The sequence below is a fragment of the Myotis davidii genome, unplaced genomic scaffold (assembly GCF_000327345.1).
Source record: "Myotis davidii unplaced genomic scaffold, ASM32734v1 scaffold128, whole genome shotgun sequence".
Classification (NCBI taxonomy): Eukaryota; Metazoa; Chordata; class Mammalia; order Chiroptera; family Vespertilionidae; genus Myotis; species Myotis davidii.
The window spans coordinates 1,106,052-1,113,719 of record NW_006299719.1 but is presented as its reverse complement, the minus strand read 5'-3'; the positions used below and the strand labels follow the sequence as shown (position 1 = coordinate 1,113,719).

The 7,668-nt window shown below is 42.1% G+C and overlaps 1 protein-coding gene across 1 annotated transcript in view; it reads left to right on the top strand.

Annotated features, from left to right (window-relative positions):
• Nucleotides 1–7,668, top strand: part of LOC102764883 (serine/threonine-protein kinase TNNI3K) — a 294,194-nt gene that overhangs the window by 113,623 nt on the left and 172,903 nt on the right. The window lies entirely within an intron of this gene.

Here is a 7,668-nt window from a genome sequence, read left to right as displayed (position 1 = left end):
AGCTCCCATCACTGGCTCCACCCCTACTTCCTGCTATCACTGGCCAGGGCGGAAAAGGCACCTGATTCTCCGATCATGGCTGGGGGGCAGCTCTTAGCTCCCCGCTGGGTTTCTGATCACTGTCAGTGGCAGGGGGCTTCCTCCTGCTTTCCCTTTTGTCTCCCTGCATTGTGCCTACATATGCAAATTAACCGCCATCTTGTTGGCAGTTAACTGACAATCTTAGCTGGCAGTTAACTGCCAATCTTAGTTGGCAGTTAATTTGCATATAGCCCTGATTAGCCAATGAAAAGGGTAGCTCGTACGCCAATTACCATTTTTCTCTTTTATTAGTATAGGATATATATTTCTAAATTCTTTGTTTTCTTACTTCTTGGCTTTCGTGGCAGGCTTTCACAGCCCCTCCTGAGTCAGTTAGAATAGGGAAGTTAGATTGTATCTAAATGCCTGGCCTGGGTGGTGTCCTGGTGCCAGCTATAACACCCCCATGCCCCAACCCCCACCACCTGGCCTCCAGCCAAGCTGCAAAATTCCTGGCCAGTGGCTCCTGAGAACTGGGAACACACAGGGAAACAGACTATTGCCTAAGGAAGGGGCAATGACTTAATTATAGGCTAACAAGAATGTGCACTAGGACACTGGTCACTGGCACAGATTCAGATTGCTAACCCCCCACCACTCCTCCCCAAGGTTGCCCTCTATAGTCCTCCTCAAAAGCTCTTCTTTCTATGCATTGGAACTATAAAAATTTTCCCTCTTGCTGGGATGCTTTTCTCCACTCTTTGCTTAATCAACTCACACTGATCTTTCAAGTCAACTCAAAAAACAATTCCCCAAGGAGCTCTTCCCTGACCCCTTAGCCTATTGTAAAATAAGCACATGCGCAGCATGCTTCACCTTTCCTTCCTAGAGCTTGGCTAAATAAAATCTGAGTGAACATTTACAGAATTAGTTTTTCTTTTCTATTAGACAGAATTCTTTATAGGAGCAAAGAACATTTCAGCATTATCTTGTACCAATCAAACATTCAAACAAAAATGTATTACACACCTGCTATATGATAGTCATTGTCCTGGGAACTGAAGTAAAACAGTGAGTTGGACAGACAATATCTCCCTGCTCTTAGGAAGTCTGCTTTTCTAGCAGGAAGAACTAGGCTGCAAGCAAGAAAACAAATAGAAACTATCAGATAATGGTAAGTGCTATGAATAAAATAGGAAATGCAATGGTGAGTAAAAAGTTCAAGGACACAATTTAAAATTGAGAAGCCATGGAGGGCTTCCCTGGGAAGTTGTTATTTGAGCTGCTTCCTAATGGGTGCTCAATAAATATTTGTGGAAGGAACGGAAAGGGGAAAGAATGGCCAATGGAAAGGAGAGGGGGAAAAAAATGAAAGAGGAAAACTAAAGTGATTTAATATGAATATAATGTTCTTTTGCAAAAGTATTCAAGCTTGTGCATTCTTATCTCACGGTGAAGGGCTGGTGGATTCTTCTTTGGGCCTGGTGATTAAGGGACAAAGACAGTGGAGGAAAGGGTTTGCAGGCTCCTTCTCTGTGATACAATATTAAACACCTTTCAGATTCAAGTCATGAGAATATGTAGCAAGTTTGGAATTTCCATTGCCTCCGATTTAACTGACAGTGTGTAGGACCAGGACTGACAGGAGGAAGATGAGTCATAAGGGCAACCATCAGGAGACGCCCTCTGATCCCCCTTTCCACTTCTGGAAAGTTAGTTTTTAAAATGATGAGAAGATAGTGGAAAATTGAGCAAAATCTTATCCAATCATTGCTGTGAACGTTTTATTCTTTGAGGCAGACTGCTCCTTTGATGACCTGGACATGTGGGACCTATGAGGTCAAATAGAAATTCCTTGGTTTCTCTAATCAAGACCAAGTCTCCAAATTCTCTGCTTAACCTTGGACCTAATAGGCCTCAGAGTTACAAGGTCAGGCAGAAGATTTCAATACTGGTATCTGTTAGGTTAGTGGCACAGGAAACAGAGAGTCGAGTCAACCAGAAAGAAAGAAAGGAAAGGAAAGGTTTAATCTGTGTCCTCGGGCGACCCACGAACCCCAAAGGCAGGGCCAGTGGATTCTCGCCAACAGGGAAGGGTGGTTTCTTTTCATACAGGTGTTTAATGAGGGACAGGGGCATGAGCTGAGAAAGTTCCCGCCACGGGGGTCTGCAAGGTATTCAGGAAGGAGTCAGTATCTGTGTGGGGGTCGCTCTGGATTCCAGGGAGGCGCCAGTATCTGTGTGGCCATCTGTCTGGCACGCTGATCTGTTAGGAATTCCAGGGAGGGTCCATTATCTCGTCACACATCTGCATGCATCTGATCCTGGGCTCCCTACAACCTAACAGTATCATTTACCATTAATATTCAGACTTGATTCTTAAAAATAATTTTTATACTAAAGTTTCTTCTATGTTCTTAACATAATCTCTCATAGCAATAAATAGCATTCATTGTTCCTAAGTTAAAATGGTGGGACAGAGAAACAACTATAGGGAAATAATACAATTTATACATTTTCTTCCTGAATAATATATGAATCCTCTGTTGAGTACATGACCATGAGGTAGATACTGAATTGTCTTTATAATAGCCCTTTGGGTGGACTTGTAGCCTTAAACAAAAAAGTAGGTTATAAAATAAAGAGCTATTCAGAGAGTTGAAAGCAAAGAGCCTTGAATGGGATGGGAGGAATCTCTCCAGGTATAAGGAGTGAAGGGATACAAGAAGAAGACAAATTAAAGGGAAAGCATGAAATGTGGGGAATACAAACAGGACTGGAAGAGTGGGGAGCAAGCAATGAAAGAGACTTCAAGCCAGCAGTAGAGTCTCATTTGCCAAAAACCCTCAGGGGCTCCAATGAATCATACTCTGAAAGTACAAATCATTATTATAGCTGCATTAGGCTAATAGCATAGCAATCTCCTATTTGGGTAAAATGCTTGGATGTAGATAGTAAATTCTGAGATATAGGAAAACATTTTATTTAATTAGTGGAAGTTTGATTATCTCTGGATGTGTTCCATTAGTGTACCTTGGTTATCAGGGTGAATCCATTATCAGGAGTTTAGCTTAACACATCTATTTAGTGAGTTCCATCAGAGCATTTTTTTCTGCTTAACTGTTTGTGGCCACGTTTCAGGGATCTAGGCGCTAGGAGCCTTCAGGTTTCCTTGCATACACATTGGTAGTTTGTCAGAGTGGTGATAGCTGTGGAGAATTTCCCATACGTGTATGCCTTTGCCCACTGTTAACAGGCAGTGGGAAATCAGGCGGAGATGCCTTCCAGAACTGAGAGGGCCTCTTGGCATTTCTCTGGCAGCCTCATGCTTATCATCAGCCAGAACCCAGGCACTCATTAGGCTCTTGATGAAAAGCATCCCAAAGAAAATGCCAGCAAATCGTGCCACTGTGCTGGCAGGAAATTAAAACTGCTCAGAGCAAGTGGCGCCAAGAGAGCTGTTGAAATGAAAGGTAACGTCGAGGGTGTGATCACGGACTTACGCAGGCGTTCAGGATTCAAGATGTGGATTTCTGCTTCGCTAGGGAGAGCAGCAGTCCTCTCTTGGCTTGTCAGCCGCAGTCAGTTCAACAGAGGAGCTGAGACAGGCCAGGGAGGAGTGGGCTCGGTGAATTAAGCTCTGTTGTGCTTGAGTAAATGCTTGGGATTTGGGTTGTTTTCTTTCCCCAAAGATGCCTCTCCTAGGAATAACAGAAATAAGGAAAACATTTTTTTGTGTGTTTTGTTTTTATTCCTGGTCCCAAACCCTTAAAGACCAAATTAAGTAAAAGAACAGCTCCAAAAGCAACACAGGTCCTATTAACCGTTTGACTGCTAAGGAGCGCTATCGCGCTCTTCTTATTTAAAACAAATTTATGTAAACAATTGGTATTTTTTAATTTTTGTTGTTGCAAAGCAATACAAGTGAGTTTATTTTTTTAAATATATTTTATTGATTTTTTACAGTGAGGAAGGGAGAGAGATAGTTAGAAACATCGATGAGAGAGAGACATCGATCAGCTGCCTCCTGCACATCTCCTACTGGGGATGTGCCCGCAACCCAGGTATATGCCCTTGACCGGAATCGAACCTGGGACCCTTCAGTCCGCAGGCCGACACTCTATCCACTGAGCCAAACCGGTTTCGGCACAAGTGAGTTTATTGTATAAAAAGTGTTTTACATTTTTTCCCATACACGCGCAATTAGTGCCGCAGTTTTGGCATATGTCTGAAAAAATACGTCAGCAGCCAAACGGTTAAAGTGGGTGCAGAATGTATGGGGAGGAGCAGACAGAACTTCAGAACCTAGGAATCCAGCAACGGGACAGATTAATGGGTATTTTAATCCCAGATTTTTTTATTTTTTTTTTTATGATATCACTTTTGTCCTGAGGATAAATAGCCTTCAAAGATGGAGAAGAATGGGGGTGCTCAATAGGAGGCAGCACCAACACACAAAGGGCACTAAAATTTTCATCCCTTTGGGCATGGTAGGCAGAGTAATGGGCCCCATAGATGTCCAGGTCCTAATACCTGGAACCTGTGAGTACGCTGCCCTACATGGCAAAGGGGATTTAAGGCTGCTAATTAGCTGACTTTCAGAGAGAGGTGACCCTGGATTATCCCGTGGGCCCAATGTAAGAACAGGGGTCCTGAAGTGTGAAAGGGGGAGGCACAAGCCAAGGTCAGAGTGACATGCTGTGCGAAGGACCCAGACAGACAGTGGGCACTTTGAAGAAAGATGTAGAAAGAGGGCCCAGAGCCAAGGGTGTCGGTGCCTCTGGAAGTTGGAAAAGGCAAGGAAACTGACTTCCCCCCAGACCTCTAGATAGGAAAGCAGCCCTGCCAATGCTTTGATTTTAGCCTAGTGAGACCCATGTTTAACTTCTGACCACCAGAACTATCTATATATATAAAAGCCTAAGTGACTTAATGACCAGTTGCTATGATGCACACTGACCACCAGGGGGCAGACGCTCAATGCAGGAGCTGCCCCCTGTTGGTCAGTGAGCTCCCACAGCCAACCTCCCACAGCCAACCTCCCACAGCCCCTCCCCGCAGCCAACCAACCTCCTGCGGCACCCATCAGGCCCGATCACTGGCCAGATCGAGGGACCCCACCCATGCACGAATTTGTGCACTGGGCCTCTAGGAACATCATAAAACCATATTGTTTAAGCCACTAAGTTTGTGGTAATTAACAGTAGCAATAATAGAAATCAAATATATTGGTATTTATGAAATGTATCTGAAGTTCCATAAAGGAGTTACCAAGTTCCTTTACAATTCTTAGGGAAAAATAGTAAGACTTGAAAAGATCCAAAGGGCATATTTACGTATTAGAACCGCAAATATTATCGTACCTAATCTTTACAAAAGCCTAATGGAGACACATCATCAGTTCTAATCTGTAAATGGGGATGTTTTAGAAATATATTTTTGTTGATTTCAGAGAGGAAGGGATAGGGGAAGTTAGAAACATCAGTGATGAGAGAGAATCATTGATTGGCTGTCTCCTGCACGCTCCACACCAGGGATCAAGTCACAACCTGGGCATGTGCCCTGACTGGGAATCAAACCATGACTTCCTGGTTCATAGGTCAATGCTTAACCACTGAGCCACACCAGCTGGGAGAATGGGGATTTTTTTTTTTAAGAAAAATAAAGCATATCTTCAACTAATTAAAATTCTTAGTGGCTCCCCATTTCCCTTACATTAAAATCCAAACTCCTTATCTTAGCCAATAAATCTCCACATCAATAATATAAAGGGTAAACAGCTGATCAGCATACCCGGGACTGTTAGAAAAGTAATGCTGGGGACAGACCTTGTAAATCAGAATGTCTGAGGGTTGCACTCAGGAATCTGTGGTTTAACATGTACTCCAGGCAATTCTTATATACACTAAGACATTGGTGAGGCACTATTCCACATGATGTGTGCTTACCTACTTCTCCAAGCAAGTCTGGTACCATTCTCATCCTTGCTTGCAGGGTACCAGTCATACTGTCCTTCTTTCATTTCCTGAACATGACATGTCTGCTCCCATTTTGGGACCATCACAGTATCTGTTCCTTCTGTCTTGTAGACTCTTTCTTTATAGGTTTGCCTGTTAGGTAATGGCATTTGGGTCTTGTAGTCTCACTGATTGTGAACAGAGGAGAGTCCAGAGAAAGAGTGCTAATAGTACTGGCTCCCCAATATTTCGTTATGACCTATAGTTATAATTTGAGAAAATCACAGATCCACCAGTCATAAATGAAAGATATGGATGATGAGAAAATAGATACTGCTGTTAACTGTAGACTTTAGTTTTATTACAAGTTGTAAACACAATTTATTTTTTGTTGTGTGTGTTTTTTCTTGAAGAAATTGATCTTGAAATGTTACATTTGGAAAAGCTTTTAGTGCTAGTAAATATCTTATTCTATCTCATGATCTTGCATGCTCTGTTAATTTAATTAAAAAAAATTTTTTTGAAGAGGGGACTTGATAAGCAGGCATGACTCTCAGGATATACTCTATACATCAGCTAGGGGTATTCTGAACCTATGTTAACTATGAACCCTTTGTAGTTATTCAGGAATTGCTTTTTCAGTTCCTACAGTCTGCCATTTTTACAGTGTGTTCTTTTGCATTTCACAAGACTCTTGGCAGGGTCTTTAAGGTTGACTTTGTTTTTTTTTTGCACAAATTAGTTTCAGTAGATTATTTTTTTATGGTGAAAACATAACATAGTATCAAAGTTTAGCTCTATTTAAAAGTCATTGGTCTACTCAGAGGAACACTTAGCATCTTTAATATTTCACACTAATTCTCTCCTGCAATTAGTAAACCCCACAATTTTGGTAGGGTTATACATAATAAAATGTATATCTCAGTTGTGTAACATCCCAGGGCAAGCATTTCAGTCAGTGGGTGACTTTATCCTATCCCCTAAGGCTTCAGAAACCTCTGCATCCAGCCAGCCAATTGGGGGAGTAGGGAAGGCTCACCGGTTTCTTAAATCCCAGGCTTAGAATTCACATTTTGCTCATGATCCCTTGGGGTTAATTAACCACAAGACCATAATAGGGTGCAAAGGGGATGGGGAACTATTGTCCCAGAGACAAAATCACTCCATGAATAAGGAGTACAAATATTGGTGGGCAACCAACTGTCTCCTTCCACAAAGACGTATGTAAATTATCTTAGTGCCATGTGATCCTGTAGTTGCTAACCACATGTAGCTCAATCACAGCAAATGCATCTCTCCTTCCTGGTTACCAAAAGTGCTGCTCACCAGTATAATGGTCCCCTTAATATATACTCCCATAGCTCTTGAGTTTTCCTCAGTTAGACATTCTCACCATTCATATTATTTGTTCAACTCCAGTAGACTTCTTATGGGTAGGACCATAGTTGCCTTATTCATTGTGTCCCCAGCACCCAACATAGTGCCTCACATAGTGCCGCATCTCGTAGAATCTTAATGAGTTATTTTGAATGAATGAATGAATGAATGAATGAGTGAGTGAACTAAATTTCTATTGCAATATATTATCTCCTAAACTACATCCTATGTTTCAAGCTACCTCTGGTCATTTTTGGATTGGTTGGCAAACTGAATAAGTCAAACAAAAGTTAAGACCCTCTGTCCTTTTTCT